We start from the raw sequence: 21,410 nt of genomic DNA on the forward strand, positions 1-21,410 counted from the left end.
GGTTACTATCTTTAAGAGTTATCGTTCGCACAATCTTTCCGAACATTTTCGAACTTCTGTGAGGGAGGTACCTGAAGGAGCGGACCGATATGGCCCATCTTCGAATTTATATTAAGTTTGGACAAAATATTACGAAGGCCAAATTTTGGACCAAATCGGTTCATCCGTTCGAGAGTTATCGTGCGCACCAGCCAGCCAGACAGACAGACGGACGCACTGACCTCCCCGCGGTGTCACCTGGGGAACTGCCTTTAACACCCGTTAAAATTAGTGAGCTAACATGTGCTGCGCTCATGCTCCCACTGAAGACAAGGACGAACAGACCAAAGATATTTTTTACGAGCGCTTAGAAGTTGACAGTTGCCCTGCCCATGACATTAAAATCATTCTAGGCGATTTTAATGCCAAAATTGGAAAGGAGAATATCTTTGGCCCAACAGTCGGGAAATTCAGCCTCCACAGTGAAACATCTGACAATGGTATGAGGCTGATAGACTTTGCAGCTGCAAAAAACATGGTAGTTAGCAGTACCAGATTTAATCATCTCGATATTCATAAGGGCACCTGGCTGGCTCCAGATCAGAAAACAAGAAATCAAATTGATCATGTTGTGATAGATGGAAGACATTCATCGAGCGTGTTGGATGTACGATCGTTCCGAGGCGCAAACATTGATTCGGACCACTACCTTGTTGCAGCAAAGGTACGCACCCGCTTAAACGTAGCAAACAAAGTACGAACAGACACAACACGAAAGTTAGACATCGGTAAGCTGCAATCACAACAGATAGCCACAGCATATTCCACTCAACTAGCCCAATTGCTTAATCAAAGCACTCCTCATCCCGATAACATATCAGCGCAATGGCAAAGCATTGCCCACTCCATGCAAACAGCCGCAAAATCCATACTTGGATACCAGAGGCCTCCACCAAGGAACCCATGGTATGATCAGGAGTGTCGTGCTGCCACCGAAGAGAAAAATGCGGCATATATGGCTACTTTACAATCCGTAGCAACGTGTAGCGCACGAGAGAGATACAGGAAGAAAAGGAGAGAGGAGAAACGTCTTTTCCGCAAGAAAAAGAGAGAGATGGAAAAGCGGGAGTGTGAAAAAATCCGAAAATTCTACCAAAGAGTCAAGCATCAAACTGATGGCTTTGGTACAGGCACATCCTCCTGTAGATACCAGCAAGGTAATTTGGTAACTGATACAGATAGTGTACTCAGGATATGGAAAGAACATTTTTCAAAACTGTTGGTATCCAATAGCAGCGAAGATGACGAAGATACCACAGACCCAATCCCAGAAGATGGTATTGAATGTATACCGCCCAGCCAAGATGAGGTAAAGACAACAAAAAATCGGCTGAAGAATAAAAAGGCAGCAGGAGCTGATGGCTTACCAGCCGAGCTGTTCAAAACCGGAGGCGACACGCTGATAAAGTGTATTCATCAGCTAGTTAGCACCATCTGGCAGGAAGAATGAGTACCCGACGATTGGAACCTGAGTATCCTGTGCCCCGTCCACAAGAAGGGAGATAAGACTGTATGCTCTAACTATGGGGGCATAAGTCTACTCCCTATTGCCTACAAGATCGTGTCAGGGATATTGTGCGAACGACTAAAGCCTATGGTCAACGAGATAATTGGACCATACCAATGCGGCTTTAGACCTGGCAAGTCCACCATTGACCAGATATTTACCCTGCGGCAAATCCTGGAGAAGACCCAAGAGATGCAGATCGACACCTACCACCTTTTTGTCGATTATAAAGCAGCCTTCGACAGCCCGCTGCGTTCAAAGGTATTGCAAGCCAAGTCTGAATTTGGTATCCCCGCAAAGCTCATCTGGCTTTGCAAAATGACTTTAACTGACACGAGGTCCTCAGTTAAAATAGGAAAGAACCTCTCCGAAGATTTTGGTACCAAAAGAGGTTTCAGACAAGGAGACAGCCTTTTGTGTGATCTCTTTAACATCCTGCTGGAAAAGGTTATACGAGAGGCAAACGTCAAAAGAAGTGGCACAATCTACACCAATAGCCACATGTTACTTGCTTATGCTGATGATATAGACATCATAGGCCGATCAGTAAAAGAAGTAACTGATACCTTTATGAAGGTCGAAGGAGAATCTGCTAAAGTGGGTCTGGCGGTAAACGGTGAGAAGACCAAGTTGATGGTGTCGACGCGCAATGCATCCATTGAGCTCGGACCGACTTTGGAAGTTGGTTCCTATAATATTGAGGTAGTAAAAGACTTCGTCTACCTCGGCACCTCCGTAAACACAACAAACGACATCAGTTGTGAAATAAAAAGAAGAATTGTATTGGCCAACAGATGCTACTTTGGTTTAAGTAAGCAGTTTAAAAACAAAGCCACATCTCGTCAAACAAAAATAACGCTCTACAAAACACTGATACTACCCGTGCTGATGTATGGCTCCGAAGCCTGGGTACTTGCGCAAGCAGACATGGCAGTGCTTGGTGTGTTTGAGAGAAAAATTCTTCGAAAGATATACGGAACAATCTGCGTTGACGGTGAAGATCGACGTCGCATGAACCACGAGCTGTATCTGCTGTACAACGACATCAATATTGTTAAACGCATCGAGATGCAGCGATTGCGTTGGCTAGGCCATATCATAAGAATGAGCGATGATGACCCCGCTAAAAAGGTGTATAAACACGGACCGCTTGGCGGTGCACGCGGAATTGGCAGGCCAAGGAATAGATGGCACAAACAAGAGGATGATGAGATGAAAAGGCGCGGTATTCCAGAAAGCGAAGCAACAAATAGATAGAATTGGAGATATTTTCTTAGTTCGGATTATAGAACAAATGTTCTGGAATGGGCCAGCTAAGTAAGTAAGTACTAAATTTAGTAACTTTTTGTACTTTTCGTACACTTATGGGTAGAATCTAACTCTCTTCGTCTAATACAAAGAGTACCATATTTGGTACCTTTTAGTGTTCTTCTGGTCGGAATTTCTAAAAAGCCAACCATATCTGGCACCTTCAGATCAAAAGGGACCTTTACAGAAATATGTATAGATATTTTATATTTTACATTTTATGTTTTGTAATTTATATTTTATATTTTATACTTTATATTTTATGTTTTATAATTTATATTTTTATTTTATATTTCATAGGTTCGTTTAAACTCTCATCTAATGCTGTTATATATTTTTGTTTGTTTTAGATTTGTCTGACGGGGGCCACCGTGGTGCAATGGTTAGCACGTCCGCCTTGCACTCAGAAGGTCTGCGGTTCGAATCCCAGGCCAAGCAACATCAAATTTTCAACGGTGGCAAAATTCCCCCTCAGTAATGTTGGCGACATTTGCTGAGTATTTAAGCCATGAAAAACTTCTCTACAAGTGGTGTCGTAAGACACGCCGTTCGGACTCGGCAATAAAAAGTAGGTCCCATATCATTGAGCCAATATGAATCGGCGTGCACTCATTGATATGAGAGAAGTCTCCCTTGTCCCATCTGGGATGTTTGTGGAACAATTATTATATTTATATATATAGATTTGTCTGACTTTCGTAAGGTGGCTTTAACATTTGTCATTTGCAGGTGAGTTATTTCAAATTTTTATTAATTATTACAGAAATTTGAAGTCTCAATGTTTTCCTTTTCGACCCAATCAGTTGTTAAAGAATTTTTAAAATTAAAGTTTGATGTGATATTTATACCCTACACCACTATGTGGAAAGGGTATTATAAGTTTGTTTTGGCAAAAATGCAGGTAACACCGCGAAATATTCGTCGGAGACCCCCAATATGGTATACCAATCTTCATATCTCGGCGAGATAAAGCGATTTTGAGATGTGTGTCCGTCCGTCCGTCCGTGTGTCCGTCTTTCCATTATAAATTGTAATCAAACTCCAGGCCGCAATTATGGACCGATCGTCACGAAACTTGGTATGGAGGTCGGTTTCACATCAGAAAGGATCGCTATTTTAATTGGCGATGATCGTGAAATATTTAGCGGGTGAAATGGACCAAAAACATAATTTTTATTCGATTTTGTAGCTGCTCTGTAGGTCGCAGTAATAGTCCGATCGATAGCTCAGATAACAGAGTTACAGCCTAATATATCCAGTTTTTTGCTTCAAGTATAATCAAAAACACACTAGAGGTCGCAATTATTGCTAAATAGTCACGAAATTTTGCACGAGGTAAGGGTTTAGGTCGAAGAAGATGCCTACAATTCTGGATGATGATCCGATATTATTAACCGGGTGAAATGGACCATTACTTTTGTATAAAAAATATACAAATTATATTTTTGGTCCATATTTTAATTCATGGAGGGCACATACCGGCAAAGTAGCCTTCATATGGGAAAACGAATACTGATATTTCCCCTGATGCAAGTTGCAATAACGTGTCTGCTAGATAACTGGCCTACTGCCTAATATATAATGGGTTTTGTGTAGAGGACCACAATTTCCTCTCATACTACAAATTGTCTCAATCATGACAGAGAAATTTTCAGTTCAGTTGTCCAATTGAATTTTTATACAAATATTGCAGCATGGGATCGCTTCGCCCCCTATTTTATACCCTTAGCCTTTCGGTTAATATATAATATACAAAATACGACCAAAGATGTGCCCATCGAAAAAATGGTTTTAGACCCCAAGTATGTTTGGACGAAATTTGTTTCAAACAATTTGGAGTCGATTTAGCCCTGTCCGTTCATCTGTCTATCTTACTGTCTAGCTGACTGGTGCGCACGATAACTCCCGAACGGATCTACCGATTCGAACCAAATTTTGCGCTTTGTATTTTTTTTGCCCAAACATAGTTTAATTTCCTTCGGGCACCTCAGCCACAAAAGTTAAAAATTTTCTGAAAAATTGTGTGAACGATAAATGTCGAAGTGCGAAATCGATTTGGTCCAAACTTTCCATATACTATTATTCCTTCCAGATATGGATCGGGTAAGACTATATCGGTTCACACCTTCGAGTTCCTCCCACACAAAATTTGGAAAAGTGAAATGTAAGAGTCCTATCGAAGATTGTCCTTGCGGCCCCCTTTACGATGGTACAATCGCAATGGCAAGTCCATACCTCCAGAGATTATGGCCGAAAAGGTCCATGAAACCCTGAAACAAGCAAGAAACCTAAATAAAATGGCAAATTCGCAAGATAACTCTCAAGGGGATTTTCTAATTGGTCCAAACTTTGCACATCCTATTATTTCATTTAGTAATGTATCAGGTTGGAATATGGACTATATCGGTCCCGTCCTTCGAGTACCTCCTACACAAAATTTGGGAAAAGTGCAGTTTGAAAACGTTCTTATCAGGGTACCTATTGCAATGGTACAATTTTTCCGGAGTAAGTCCATACTTCCAGAGATAATGGTCCAAAATTTCCAAAAAATAATTCTCAAACTTTTTCAAAAATCAAAAGTTATCTTACTACAATTGATTTGGTATAGCCTTACATTACGATACCTACAAAATACAAAATATACATATATTTTTTATACGGCATAATTATTGTGTTTGTTTCTTTTTTGGTCAGATGCTGACCAATTAGCGTGTAATTGAATATGAATAATTTTGGGATTAATAAATTTTTGTGCATCCAAATTATTTGAATTTCTATTCATTATTTTCGAAATGCCCTGAAAATCACAAAACTGCGTGCATTACCAAGCATATGTGAGGGCGATAGATTCACAATAAAGCCACAATCAATGTGAATTTTCCAATTTTGGCATATTGTTTAGAAATGTATAATTTATATAATTGTTCCACAAATATCCCAGTAGGGACCGGGGATGCTTATCTTATACCAATGGATTCATGTTATGTCATTGATATGTGATGTATTTTTATCACCGAATCCGAAAGGAGTGTCCTAAGTTGCCACTTGTAGAGAAGTTTTTCATGGCTGAAATACTCAGGAAATATCGGCAGCATTACAAAGGGGTATTAGGCCACCGTTGAAAATTTAATGTGGCCAGGCCTGGGAATCATAGCCGGACATTCAACGTGCAAAGTGGTTGCACATAGCTAATTCCTATAGGTTGTGGTGTAGGGTATCACATGGTCGGCCCCGTCCGACTATAGCCTTTGCTTACTTGTTTTCCTATGCCACAATTTTTAATATTCCCTGCAATTAATTTAAAAAATATTTACCAGTCACGTTTAATGTGGGCTAATAAATTTCATAAACGGCTTAATCTATATTACCAATCTATTTCATCATTCCATTACTCGTAGATTGTACCTTTTCACCCCAGTTTATCAAAATTCATTATGGGACATCATGTGCTGGTATGAAAGATCCATAAACATCCTCCGTACTAAAAACGAATTCCATTGCAAGAATTCCAAAAGGAAAGGTTCACCTTTTCCTATTTATCGATAGCATTCAAATTCATCGACAGCTGTTTAGAATACTCCCCACACGCTGAAAACAATATACCACCATTGAGATTTTGTGTTGCGTGCCACAGGATATTGTCTTGAGCAAAACGAAGAAAAAGAGGCAGGTCAATGCGAATACAAGCAAGGAAAATGAATTGATGCATATTAAAATATCTTAAGAATTTTTCAATCAATTTTAATTGGCACGCATGCCATTCCATGGCAATACCTTCCTTAAGCGTGATTTAAAATTTATTAGCCTGATTTGGGAGCACAATGATGAAAATTGCAGATGTTCGAGTGAAATTTGTGGCACGGGACAGAACTGAAAAAAATATTTTCTATTTTAAAAGATGTTTTTGTAGATAATGAAAGATATGAATGGGGTATTTGACTTATTGTGAGAATTGAAATTAGTGAGCCAGGATACGATTTGGTGTCCACAGTGGTGGTGTTTTTATTCATACTGGAACGGACGAATACACTCAAATGTAGGGTATTATGTCTTGAACAGCTCCTTATAACGTTTGTAAGGTTGGGGATATTATATACCAAACAACCGACTGGTTACAATGACAAAGTCAGGATCTTATCTGAGTCTAGATCTTGCACTGTCAATCCAGGGAATATATGCCCTATGATATTAGCTAGGAAACACTTCCTACATACTCGCTATGTTGTCCGTAGCAGCTTATTTTGTTTACTGCTGTGAAATATGGCTACTGGGATTTCGACTATCCGCAACTTGTGGACATTTCGTCATGCTTACCGGTAACATTTTTTAACATCTTCCTTTTTTGCGTTTTTCTTCATAATAAGACAGTAAACATTCCAAAACAACAAAAACAAAGTTTGTTCGTACTAAATTTGCATTTACCGTTAAAAAAGATGTTGCCAAAATTGGGATTTATTTACTGTATTCTTAATAGAGCTGTACGTGCATTATTTTGTGATAACATCACAATAAGAAAATTAAAAAGAATAAAACTCAAATATGGAAAAGATAGATAAAAGTAAGTAGTTTCATTTTCCAAAAAGTTCGGAAGAAAAATTTGGCAAAAAAACGAATGATGAGACCGACTCCTAATCCGCGTTGTCTTTAAATATATACACTAATCACACAATTACCTCATGCGTTGCTGATTAGAAATCTACCTGACTCCATTTACACAGAAGAACAGTTCTAGAAAACTGTACAACGAAGTTATCAACACATTTCTGGAAACCCCTTTAATTATAATTTTTTAATTTCAAAAATTGTTTTAGACCGAAATACTTTTGGGTGAGAGTGAGCAGTGTGTTCTTTAATAAAAAAACTGGTTTAAAGTTGCGATTCGTTGTTATAATTGGAGCATAATTATATCTTACAGCACTATGTGGAAAGGGTATTATAAGTTTGTTTTGGCAAAAATGCATGTAACACCGCGAAACCCCCAATGTGGTATACCAATCTTCATATCTCGACGAGATAAAGCGATTTTGAGATGTGTGTACGTCCGTCCGTTCATCTCTCCATTATAAATTGTATGGACCAAAAACATAATTTTTATCCAATATTGTAGCGGCCCTGTAGGTCGTAAAAAAATTCCGGTCGCCTCGAAATTTTAAATAAGGTAAGAGTATAAAACAAAGTAGAAGCTTGCAAATTAAGATGATGATCAGATAATATTTAGAGGGTTAAATGGACCACAACTTTTGTGTGAAAATTGTGAAAATATTTAATATACAGCTTAAATCTTTATTTCTGGAAGACACATTTCAAAAACGTGATTTATATTTGATCGACGATCTCTCGACCTTTCCATTGAAGCCAATTATTTTGATGTACGAGGTCAGATAACAGAGCTACAGAGCCTAATATATACAGTTATTTGTTTGTAGTGTAATAATATAGACGCCTGAGGTCGCAATTATAGTTCAATGGTCACGAAAGTTTGCACGAGGTAAGAGTTTATGTCGGAGAAGATGCCTACAATTTTGGACGATGATCTGATATTGTTTGGCGCGTGAAATGGACCATCACTTTTGTATGAAAGATATAAAAATGTAATTTTCATCCACATTTTAATTCCTGAAGGGCATACGAGGGTCACTAAAAAAACTTCTGGCCTAGGCAACATGCAGTGTCGACAGGCGTCATTTGACATTTTTTGGAAAGTTTGACGGTTTTAACCTAAGCGTTCACGCATGGCTTAATTTTTTCTGGCACAACGGCCGAGTTTGTGCGACCCTCACGACCTTCGTTTTTGCGAGTGTCGGCCACGATTGAATTTATTAAGCCAGTTTTTCATAGTGATATAGAATGACCCTTGATCGACATACATAGATTTAATTTGATCGATGCACTCTTGCCGAGATTATCCATGTCGAAATTTGTGAAAAGATTATAAGACGAAAATGTTCACAAGGTATTTCCATTTTTTGCAAAGGGATATTTTCATGTCACTGTAAACAACACATGGTCGTATGTCAAACTGTCCTGAGTATGCCTAGGCTAAAAACTGTCAAACTTTCCCACAAAAAATGTCAAATGATGCCTGGCGATACTGAGTGTTGCCTAGGCCAGAAGGTTTTTTAGTGCCCCTCGTATACCGGCAAAGTAGCATACATATGAAACAAATAAAAAGTATCAGTGTCAGCATCAGTATCAGTATTGCCGACAGAGATATACCCTCAGCCTATGTAAATTGAAACTTTCATCTAAGGTCAGATCGAAAGTATTTATGGTCTTTTCATTATTTTGTGGCCTTTTTTGACATTTGAACTTGACGATGAATATATGAATTAGGATCCAAGTTCAAAAGTGTTGCAGAGGAGGTACTTATTTACGAAATGGACCGACATACACCATTATGGAAGTGGATCTTATTTTGGGAGTCATATCTTTTCTATAGATATCGCGCCCACTTGTCATTTCAGTGGGTCATCGTATAACTTATGGGCCAGTATGCCGGGAAGCATGGACTTGTCCACGGAGAACATAATACCGCTGTAAGCAGGACAACAACGAACAGCATCGGTATACATTTGCAAAGGATCTTTGAACAGACCTTAAACTGCACTTAGACTCAAATGTTGAACTTTTGTGGAGGTGGTCCCAACTTGACCATGCATTTTCATGCATTTTTTATAAGAAATCTATTAAACCTTGATTTAAATTCTAATTTATTTATTTATTTATTTTTTTTTTTGAAAAATATATACAGCACTGTTTTTACTAAATCAGTTGGCGGTACCCACTGTAGTTTAAAAATGAATAAATCGATCAGCATATATTTTTGTGGGATCATTACGAACCTAAATGGGTGCCACCGTGGTGCAATGGTATGCACACCCGCCTTTCACGCAGAAGGTTGTGGGTTCGATTCCCCGGCCAACCAACCTGAGTATTTCAGCCATGTAAAACTTCTCTACAAGTGGCGTTTTCAGACATGCCGTTTGGACTCGGCGATAACAGTAGGTCCCATTTCATTGAGCTAATATGAATCGGGGTGCACTCATTGATATGAGAGAAGTCTCCCTTGTCCCTTCTGGGATGTTTGTGGAACAATTATTATATTATGAACCTAATAATCTTGTCCATTGTCGAAACGGAATTAATTAAAATCAATTTTTACAAATTTTGAACATTTAAAATCATAATTTCGGAAGAAAAGAAACACTGTAAAAAATTTATATTTTTTCGGACTCCGTCAGCAGTTTCTTAAAGACTCTCTCGGTTAAGCACATGATTTATGTGTATAATAGTCCCACAAAAACATATAAAGACCGAAGCATCCGTTTTCGAGTTACAGTGGGTACCGCTTTCAAAAGTGCCACTTCGAGGAAAAGACGTTTTTAGTTTTTATGCTACATATGTACAAAACACAATAAATGTTTCCCTTCGAAAGCTAATATCACGGTAAATTTTTGTCCGATGGACTCGAAATTTTGGCACATATTCTACATGTACTTTAAAATAAGCCAAAAAAATGTCGATTTTTCGAATTTTATATAAAGTATATAAATTCAATAGAAAGAATTCCTAATATTTAGTATAAAATTTTAAATATTTACAGAGTAGGATATTTAGAATTGAAATTGAATATCGGACCACGTTCGGTAAAGTCGCCATGTAAAATGTACGCCCCGTTTTCAGTGAATTGAAGTTTTTAATCATACAGGCGCACATTATAGTTTATCGTAGAATTTTACAACCACAAAGAATTACCGTTGTCTTTGCTATAGCAAGATTTTTACTATTTCGATGATCTTAGCCTAACTTTTAAGAATATCGGCTGCCGTTGTCGTTGATATGTTTCCAAATGAAAACATTTAGACGTAGATTTAGATGTAGTTTTTCCTGTTCATTATTTGTCCAAATATTTTATTCTGACCCTTATCTACAAATTTGCTTCAGAGGTCAGAAGAAGATTTGCATTGGTTTCAGAGATATAGCCATAAAATCCAAGCTGGATCTGACTCAACAAAACGCAACTAGGGCTTTTGTACTTTGGGTCTATACTTTCAAAAAATCCTCACTTCAAATTGTGTGCACAAGATTACCTTAAAAATGTCGCACAGTGTTATTTACCGGAAGAGATAGAGTCTGATTCCAGGATTATTTTTACTTTTAAAATAATGTTAAAAAATAAGCGTTATATTTATACCCTCAGCCTTTAGGCTAAAGAGGGTATTTAAACTTTGATACGACCAAAGATGTGCCTCATCGAAATAATGGTTTTAGACCCCAAGTATGTTTGTACGATATCCGTTTCAGACAATTTTGAGAAGATCTAGCAATGTCCGCCCGTCTGTCTGTCTGGCAGGCTGGTGAGCACGATAACTCTCGAACGGATCAATCGATTCGGTTCAAATTTTGGGTATCGAAATATTTTGTCCAGATTCGATTTAAGTTCGAAGATGGGCCATATAGGACCACTCCTTCATGTACCTCCCCCACAAATGTTCAAAAATTGTCGCAAAACTTGTGCGCACGATAACTCTTATACGGAATAACCGATTTGGTCCATACTTTGCACATCGTGTAATTTCTACCAAACTTAGATTAGGTTCCAATATGGACTCAATCGGTCAACTCCTTCGGTTACCTCCCACACAAAAATTCGGAAAAGTTAAGTTTAGGACCTGCTCTCGAATCGCCTTGGTTTTTGTTGTAACATCTTGTATTCACTGTCCCCTATACGAAGGTACACGTTTCATCAGGGGCAAGTCCATACTTCCTGAGAAAATAGCCTGAAAGTTGAAAAAAACCCTATGACACCGTGTGTAGTCGTTGGAGCGCAAGATAATTATCGAACGGATATGCCGATTCCGTCCAAAATTTGGCCTTCGTAATATTGTGCCCCAACTTAGTTTAAGTTCGAAGATAAGCCATATCGATCCACTCCTTCAGGTACCTCCCTCACAAAAGTTCAAAAATGTTTGGAAAAATTGTGCGCACGATAACCATTGAAGGGAGTGGCCGATTTGGTCCATACTTTACACATCCTAATATATCTTTAAGACCTGATATCGAATCACTTTGTTTTTTTAAGCAACTTACATTCGCTGCCTCAATTACGATGGTAAAAGTTTTTTCAGGGGTAAGTCCATACTTCTTGAGAAAAAAGCCCGAAGGATTAAAAACTCACTATGGTACCCCCATGGTCTATGGCGGTCCATTCCTGCCAGTAACTCCTCCGCAAAACGTTTTACCTTTAATCCTAATCAACATTTTGTCATTTCATACGCCCAAAACTTTGAAACCCCCTAAATACATATGTTTTTTGGGAAAAAAAGTGTTTCAATTTACATAGGCTGAGGGTATATCTCTGTCGGCAAAGCCGACTGATACTTTTCTACTTGTTTTTTCTTAATTTTACGATTAGAAGTTTTTGGACTCGATGACAAACAATTTGATGGACCTAGTTCTATATAGTTTTGACAAATAACAATTGATCCTTATTGAACCCCACTTAATTATTCGCTAATAATAAGCAAATTAATTTTAGAAATGGATCTTATTTTGAGAGACACTACTCTCGATAGTTACCGCGCCCATAAGCTATTTTAGTTGGTCACCGTAGTATTTAGAGCTTTGCCAGGAAGCATGAACTTGTCCACGAAAAATAGGATTTCGCTGTAAACAAGACTACAAAATGTCCAAAGGATCCTCGAGCAGTCTTTAAACTGCAGTTATGTTAGACTTGTATGAGGGACCTGAAGATGTTGTCCAAACATATTCTCTTGGAAGTTGATTTGCTTTTGGAAGTAATTTTGAGAGTGGACCGAGATAGTCCAAATTAGGTTCGATTTTAGACCGAATCGGTTAGTCCCTTCGACCATTTTAGTGAAAATTTTTGAACTTTTATGGCGGAGGTAACGAAAGGACTTAAATTTAATTTGGACAAAAATTACGAGATCCATAACTTGGACCAAATCGGTTGATCCGTTCGAGAGTTATCATGAGTTCCAACCTGCCAGACAAACAGAGATACAGACTGACGGACGGCGGTATGTACTTCCATCTTGTCTGAAACGAATATCGTCCATACATATGTATGTGGAATCTAAAATCATTATTTGATGAGTCCTATTTGTATAGTATCCTAGTGTATATAATCTCGTAACCTTAAAGTCTGAGGCTACAATTATACTTCGGTGATAAAAAGGAAAAAAATCAAATGACGCACAAAAATTAATTTGTCTTCATTATATTCTCATACTGTTTAGCAGCAAATTTGTCTAAAATAGAATAACAAAATTTTGGCGATGTCAGTAAAACAAATTTCTAATTGGCTTTCAAGATGTAGTCCACGAAGCACCGGACCTTCATACATTTTATCCAATAGACATATGCTTCCATTCCGACAATACTGAACTCGTTTTTTTGTTGTTACACAATGAGTTTTAAGCTTCGAGAGCTCTATATAGTGTAAAGTATGGACCAAATCGGTCACTCCCTTCAAGAGTTATCGTACGCACAATTTTTCCGAACATTTTTGATAATGCGATAATGTGCGATAATGTGTCTGCTATATAACGGGCTTACTCCCTAATATATAGTGGGTTTTTTGTAGGGAACCACAGTTTCCTTCCAATGCTAAAAATTGTCTCTATCATGACAGAGAAATTCCCAGTTCTGGCATTTTGCAAATTACGTGGATCCTCAGCGTATTAATTGTCCGATTGGATTAGATTTTTATACATTGGATTTGTATACATATATTGCCGTATGGGATCGCTTTACCACTTTTTGCAAAATGTACTCGGTGTAGGTGTCGTTAAATTCTTTGTTTAATATTAATTGTGGGGAAGGCGAAGGCTCGCACAGCCTCCTGAGGTATAATTAAATATGAATTTTTCCGGCCAGGCAACATAAAATTTTTTAATTGTGGCAAAATACCCCTCAGTAATGTTGGCGTCATTTCCTGAGTATTTCAGACATGAACAACTCCTTTACAAGAGGAGTCTTGGGACACGGTAGAATCCACGAAGTTATTTCTTACAATAAGTTTATTTGTTAAATAAAGGAATTTTGATGTGCTAGTAGCTAATTGCAGGGGTAGTGGTGTAGGATATCAGATGGTCAGCCCCGTTCGACTATACCATTTGCTTACTTGTTTATTTTGTTCTCTCTCAGGAAAATTGGGTTAAATTGTACCCCATAAATATCAAATAGTTCTGGATTTTATATACTTATGTACGTAGTATATAAAATTCAAAACTATTTGGTTGGTACAATTTTGAAACAATTTTTCTGATAATTTGCAATTTGTACTTTGTCTGACCAGAGAACTTCTCTACCAAATACAGTCCACATAGGTCCACGTTTGGATATAGCCCCCATATAAGGTTACCCTAAATTAAAGGTATTTTGAAGGTTTTTGCAACATTTTTAAGCCGATTCTGGTCTAAACCCTTCGTACCAAAAATTATCACCATAGCTAAAAATTTTAGTTTAGACCACATGCAATGGGTAACCCTGTTCAATGTATTTTGATGGTTTTTTTTTTTAATTTTGGCTGAAATTATTCTGAATCAATATTTTGTGGCAATTATTATGAATAATAATAAATGTCAATACAAAAATTACATAGAAATAGTTTTGGCCAGGAAAATGGGATTTTAGACCATAGTTTGGTGCCAGAATCAAACGCAGTGGCTCTTAAAATCTAGACGATTAGTAATTTTTATGCGATTAGCTTCTGGAACAAAGGTTCTTTTCAGGCTAAAGCGTTTGCAATGAAATACTAGTTTCTATTACATAATACTAATGTTGGCTTCTCAATTTTAATTTTTGCTGTTGTAGTTGTTTTTCACCAGGATCCCTAGTATTAAAACATAAGTAATAGCTTTTGGAGTGCATAGGTCAATATATCGCCTCACACTTGTTAATATTAAATGATTTTTATCAAATAAATTTTGAAGAGGTTTTGAAATTTCTTTGTAGGTTTTGTTTATTTCCCTCCACCTCTTCACGAAGTGTTCCAAAGAATGTTTACGTGTTGTTACAATATCGGATGAAGAATCTAATGATAAGCAAAATATGTGTCATTCTATGCAATAAATTATTTCCAATGAGCGTTAAGGGATTCTTAGCTGAAGACATTTAAATGTTCTTTCCGTACGGATACTTGAAAGTATCCACATTGAAAGAATTTCTAAATGAGATTTATCCATCTAATGAGATACGCACATGTAAAGTGTGTTTGTTTGAGGGTGAATCATTTTCCTGGACTGGGAGGTGGATGTTTGTGAAATGTGTTTATCTCATATGACTCTAGTGTGTGTGTATTTTGAAATTTGGAATCGAACATAAAACAATTGACATTTATTGCGTTCTCTTTAACTTCTAACATGGGAGGTCATATCTCCTACAAATATTTTTCTTTGTTTTGTTTAGAGCGAGCGAGCGAAGAGGGGACACTAAAAACATAAATATCCTGTTGTGGAGTGTTTGTTTCATAGCTGAAAGATTTGTCGCTTTTGAGGTATGTTCTGTTGGTTGAATTAGTGGATACTATTACACAACTATCGGCACATGTGTACATTCACTTTGCGTGTACCACATTATCGTTCGTTTGTTGTGAAGTCTTTATGCGACATCCCTTTTACGTTTTCTTGAATTTGAATATTTGTTTTGTTTTTGCATTGGCCCGTTTTCTTAATTTTTATTACATTTTAAAATATTTCCAATTTATTTCATTTCATTTATGTTCATCGCCGATAATTTATGTCTTTTTTCACATTTGATCTACTCGCTGCTCCTTGTAGGGAAATTCGACATAGTTATAGAACGGAAAAGTAACAAATCGGATTTATTAAAATTCCTTTGGTGATAACATGTGAAGGTGATGGAGTGAGTCGATGCCGAACATATAAATTTTCAAACGATGAACGATTTATGAGCCTATATTGGCTTGCGTGACACATAAAATATTTAACAAATCTTTACGATTTTAAAATATTTGTTGTTGTTAGAACATGTGCCATTTTAGTTTACCAACCATGTGGGTGGTACTAGAATTTCTTCGCATCTGTACGTTTTTGGGAGGATATTCATTTTTAATAAACTATTGCCACGAGGCCATAAGGAACATTCATCATAGTTTGTTTTAATAAGGAATTTCGGTATTATAAAAATAAATTTTTTTTCCGGAAATATTATTGCGAGTTTCTGAAATCGTGCAGCAATAATTCTTACATAGACAAAATATAAAGGAGGATTTAGAAAATGCGGATTCTGAATTAAGTTTGAAGAAGTTCACAATGGAATCGAATTCCGATAACACTGTGAACACAAATTTTGGGGAAGAGATAATTCCTTTTGGAGATGAAAGCCCTTGGTGAGTATATTAAGAACCCCGAAGGACAGATCCGCCGTGAGTCGAACTTTCGCGTTATGGCATGATGAATTGTTTGCTAGTGACCCTGTAAGTCATTAGGAATTAGCTTTATATCTTTGTTCACTGTTGCTTTAGCTTGTTTTTGAGATGACATGTCTTCAGTCAAATCGAATGATGACCTTTCCGTCCTTTATTTTAAGAGCCGATATTAAAGTACCACAAGATGACGTTTTTCAGCTTCGAAATGTTCTGCAAAAATGTCGCTCAGAAAATTTTAGGTACGGCTCTCATTGACAACTAATCGATTTTGTCGTCATTCATTTCGATAGACAACACTCAGCACTAAAATACAAATATATCATTATCTCGCTACCTCGCGCTACTTCTTTTTTTTTTTTTCAAAAATAGGGAAAATTTGGATACATTTGAAATTAATTTTGAATATGTTTCTAAACTACTTTTGCTATATTTATATTTTTCAAAAATTCTAATAACTACCTGAAGTTGACGATTCCATTCTATAATGTCCACTTTTGATGCGTAGAAAAAGGATATTACACTTTAAATACAAGAAAATTTAATTTTTTATGTTCTTTTGAAATTGTAAAAAATTATTACATTTTAGCAATGTGTAACTGTAAAAGTAAACAACTTATGATCTTGATATTTTGGATATAGGCGTGCAATTTTTTCCCTATAACCACGTAATGACAGCTATACCAAAAACCGATTCTCATTTTTTGAATTAATCTCCGTTTTTGGAGATTCACCCCTCTGTGCGACGACGTGATATGCGACACGACTTTAACCGTAAAATATAAATAACTGCATATTTATACAAGCTGGAGAGAGCTATAAAGTTGGGCAAGAGTTAGTTTTCAAGTTTCGTGTTCATAATTTGTCGGTATATGCCTACAGAATTTAAAATTTGGGGCAAAAAATAAATTTGGATATTTTTTCCCCGTAATGGTCATTTGTGAATTTCACCTAATAAATACTAAAATTTTCATAATTATTTGAATTTTCCTTATCCAAACCTCATACTTCGGGCAAAAAATTGTCAGTATTAAACAAGATAAAAAAGTATCAGTGGGCTTTGCCGACAGAGGTGTTCCCTCAGCATGTGTGTATTGAAACCCCTTTTATAAAAAAAAACCTATGTATTTAAGTGGTTTTCAGAAATTTTGGCGTATGAACTTGCTGACAATAATATGGAATATGGTACCTAAAGGAATGGACCGACATAGTCCATCGTATTTTTGGTAGTCATTCCTCCCGACATTTCAGTTGGCCAACATCAGCAAACTTACACAGAAATTTATTTCGGGGAGCCCACTAGACCAAATATGACTTTTTTGAAGCAAAACGTTCCAAAAGTGTATGAAAAATTTTAATTTTGGGGGGTGGGGTCGGTAAAGAAAAAAAAATGCTTATTTGTGTGGACCCACTTTTGAATATAAACTAAATTTGGACAAAATATTTCGAGATTCAAGGTTTGGACCAAATCGGTTGCTCCGATTCTGAGATAGTGTGCTTACCATTTTAGCGAATATTTTCGAACTTTTGTTGGGGAGGTACCGGAGCACCATCTTCGAAGAAATATTACGATATGCAAAGTGTGGACCAACGCAGTATTCGGTTCGGGAGTTGTCGTGCGCACCAGCCACTACACATGCTGGCCGTAAGGGTTTTTCACAGTTTTCGGGTCATTTTCTCAAAAAGTATGGACTTGCCACTGAAAAAACTTGTATCATCTAATAGGGGCTGGGGGACTATTCAAGAGGAGGTCCTAGCCTGTGAGGTATCCGAAGGAAATGACATATATAGTCCATATTCTAAAGTATGGACCAAATCGGTTGCTGCCTTCGAGAGTTATCGTGAGCACGATTTTAGCGAATAGTTTTGGACTTTTGGGGGGAGGTACCCAAAGGAGTGGACTGATAAGGCCTATCAAAGAACTTGATTTAACTTTGAGCAAAATATTACGATCTTTACGATTTTGGATCGAATCGGTTTATCCGTTCGAGAGTTAACGCTCGCTCCATCCACAACACATGGTACCATATCGGGTTTTTACAGCTTTCAGGTCATTTTCTCAGGAAGTAAGGGCTTGTCCCTGAAAAATCTTGCACCGTCGTAATGGGGCAGCGAATACAACAAGAATCAAAAGGATTCGAGAGGAGGTCGTAAACTGCACTTTTCCGAAATTTTGTGTGGGAGTGGGAGACTGAACCGGTATAGTCCATGTTCGAACTTTATCTATGTCTGATAGAAATATTACGATGTGCAAAGTATGGGCCAAATCGGTTAGACCCTTCGAGATCTGCCGTGCGCGTAAAAATTTAAACTTTTGTGGGGGAGGTACCCGGGGCACAGTGTGCCTTAACTAATTTTAAGTGAAAGGTGCTTACACTTGGGAAGTTTTTGCGGATTCATAGATGAGAAAAATCAAAAAACTAAAAAAATCGCCGGAGGGATTTTCAAAAAAAAAATCGCGGTCAAAGTTCAAATTTTTAGGGCTTTATTATGTTTTTTATGATTTTGGAAAGAAAGTAGAGAAAATGTTGTAGCAGCGAAAACTCTCTACAAGATTGACTTTAATGGTATTTTCGTAGGTCTTACCATTTTTGAGATATAGATGTTCACATTGGGACAATGGCCTGACTGTATCGTCTCCTTATAAAACAACTATCTTGATACGATAAAGTGTGTCACATCGAAATAATGTTTTTATATCCCAAGTGTTTTTAAACGAAAACTGTTTCAGACAATGTGAAGTCGATTTAGCCATGTCCATCCGTCCGTCTGTCCGGCTGGCTGGAGTGCGCGATATCTTTCGAACGGATCCACCGATTTGGTCCAAAATTTGGTTCTTCCAGACATAGATCAGCTTCAAATATGGACTATATCGGTGCACTCCTTTGAGTTCTTTCCGCACACATTTTCAAATCTTTTGGCACAAGTTTAACTCTTGCCCGATCGGTCTGAAATGTTTGCAGCAGGTTGTGCTCGCGGCTCCTTTCACGACGGTGCAATTGATTGAGTATCCGATTTGGCCGAAACTTCCCACGTCGTAAAATTTCTTCCAAACGTATCTAAAGTTGTAAGAAGGGTTATGTTGGAAAACATCTTCGGGTACATTGTCATTGTCCTCCTAAACAATTTTTAATATTCATGTTATGACCCCCAGAAAATATTTAAAAAAGTTTGGGGTAACCCCCTAAACTTAAGGTTTAAAAAAGACACGTTTGTTGTCCTCTAAAATTTTTTAAAAAATCCACCTTTATTGTCCTCAAAAAAAAACTTTAAAAAATCCACGTTTATTTTCCTCGAAGAAACCATAAAAATCCAAGTTTTTTGTCCTCGAAGAAACCTTAAAAAATACGTTTATTGTCCTCCAAAAAATCTTTAAAAATTCCACGTTTTTTTTCTCCAAAAAAACCTTAAAAAAATCCACTTATATTGTCCTCCAAGAAATCTTAAAAAATCCACGTTTATTGTCCTCCAAATAATCCTTTAAAAATCCTACGTTATGACCCCAAAAAAATATTTAAAAAAGTTGGGGGTAACCCCCTTAAACTTTATGTTTAAAAAAGCCACGTTTATTGTCCTCTAAAATTTTTTAAAAAAATCCACGTTAATTGTCCTCTAAAAATTTTTAAAAAAATCCACGTTTATTGTCCTCTAAAAATTTTTAAAAAAATCCACGTTTATTGTCCTCTAAAAATTTTAAAAAAAAATCCACGTTTATTGTCCTCTAAAAATTTTTAAAAAAATCCACGTTTATTGTCCTCTAAAAATTTTTAAAAAAATCCACGTTTATTGTCCTCTAAAAATTTTTAAAAAAATCCACGTTTATTGTCCTCTAAAAATTTTTAAAAAAATCCACTTTTATTGTCCTCTAAAAATTTTTAAAAAAATCCACGTTTATTGTCCTCTAAAAATTTTTAAAAAAAATCCACGTTTATTGTCCTCTAAAAATTTTTAAAAAAATCCACGTTTATTGTCCTCTAAAAATTTTTAAAAAAATCCACGTTAATTGTCCTCTAAAAATTTTTAAAAAAATCCACGTTTATTGTCCTCTAAAAATTTTTAAAAAAATCCACGTTTATTGTCCTCTAAAAATTTTAAAAAAAAATTCACGTTTATTGTCCTCTAAAAATTTTTAAAAAAATCCACGTTTATTGTCCTCTAAAAATTTTTAAAAAAATCCACTTTTATTGTCCTCTAAAAATTTTTAAAAAAATCCACTTTTATTGTCCTCTAAAAATTTTAAAAAAAATCCACGTTTATTGTCCTCTAAAAATTTTTAAAAAAAATCCACGTTTATTGTCCTCTAAAAATTTTTAAAAAAATCCACGTTTATTGTCCTGTAAAAATTTTCAAAATTCCACGTTTATTGTCCTCTAAAAATTTTTAAAAAATCCACGTTTATTGTCCTCTAAAAATTTTTAAAAAAATCCACGTTTATTGTCCTCTGAAATTTTTTAAAAAATTGTCCTCCACAAACCTTTAAAAATCCACGTTTATTGTCCTCCAAAAAACCTTTAAAAATCCACGTTTATTGTCCTCCAAAAAAACTTTAAAAAATCAACATTTGTTGTCCTCGAAAAAACCATAAAAAATCCAAGTTTTTTGTCCTCGAAGAAACCTTAAAAAATACGTTTATTGTCCTCCAAAAACCGTTAAAAATCCACGTTTATTGTCCTCAAAAAACCTTTAAAAATTCCACGTTTTTTTTTCTCCAAAAAAACCTTAAAGAAATCCACGTATATTGTCCTCCAAGAAATCCTTTAAAAATCCTACGTTATGACCCCCAAAAAAATATTTAAAAAAGTTGGGGGTAACCCCCTTAAACTTTATGTTTAAAAAAGCCACGTTTATTGTCCTCTAAAAATATTTAAAAAATCCACGTTTATTGTCCTCTAAAAATTTTTAAAAAATCCACGTTTATTGTCCTCTAAAAAATTTTAAAAAAATCCACGTTTATTGTCCTCTAAAATTTTTTAAAAAAATCCACGTTTATTGTCCTCTAAAAATTTTTAAAAAATTCACGTTTATTGTCCTCTAAAATTTTTTAAAAAAATCCACGTTTATTGTCCTCTAAAAATTTTTAAAAAATCCACGTTTATTGTCCTCCAAAAAAAACTTTAAAAAATCCACGTTTATTGTCCTCGAAGA

General features: G+C 36.2%; 1 long non-coding RNA gene across 1 annotated transcript in view; it reads left to right on the forward strand.

Annotated features, from left to right (window-relative positions):
- Positions 1–3,563: 3,563 nt before the first annotated feature.
- Positions 3,564–21,410, forward strand: part of LOC141391222 (uncharacterized) — a 186,514-nt gene continuing 168,667 nt past the window's right edge. Inside the window, exon 1 of the long non-coding RNA XR_012409593.1 lies at positions 3,564–3,583. This is a non-coding gene — a long non-coding RNA (uncharacterized lncRNA). The remainder of the gene's footprint in view (positions 3,584–21,410) is intronic.

This window comes from Musca autumnalis, unplaced genomic scaffold (genome assembly GCF_047663935.1).
Source record: "Musca autumnalis isolate F117 unplaced genomic scaffold, ASM4766393v1 scaffold_1, whole genome shotgun sequence".
NCBI lineage: Eukaryota > Metazoa > Arthropoda > Insecta > Diptera > Muscidae > Musca > Musca autumnalis.